General features: G+C 27.4%; 1 protein-coding gene across 1 annotated transcript in view; it reads left to right on the forward strand.

Moving 5' to 3' along the window:
• Positions 1-288, forward strand: part of LOC135845684 (uncharacterized) — a 71,149-nt gene that overhangs the window by 47,142 nt on the left and 23,719 nt on the right. The gene's annotated exons all lie outside the window — the stretch shown is intronic.

A 288-nucleotide genomic window follows, 5' to 3' on the forward strand; every position in this document is an offset into this window, starting at 1 on the left:
ATAAGGTATGGATAGGTAAGCAAAGAAGAATAATAATTATTAATTAAGTGATTAAAACTGAAGTTTTTTTTGTCAATAGCGTCTGTGCTTATCGAAAACATGATGTAATTTAATATATTCTAATAAAACGCGAAGATTTTTTTGGTGCGAAAACGCACTAATTTTTTACCTATACTGTCACGTTCAGTGGGAGGAAAGTAAGTAAGGTTGGAGTTGTTATTTGACTTTTACATAAATAAAACCTTACTACTAAAAAGAACAAAATGAAAAAAAAATAAACAAAAGCAA

This window comes from Planococcus citri, chromosome 4 (assembly GCF_950023065.1).
Source record: "Planococcus citri chromosome 4, ihPlaCitr1.1, whole genome shotgun sequence".
NCBI lineage: Eukaryota > Metazoa > Arthropoda > Insecta > Hemiptera > Pseudococcidae > Planococcus > Planococcus citri.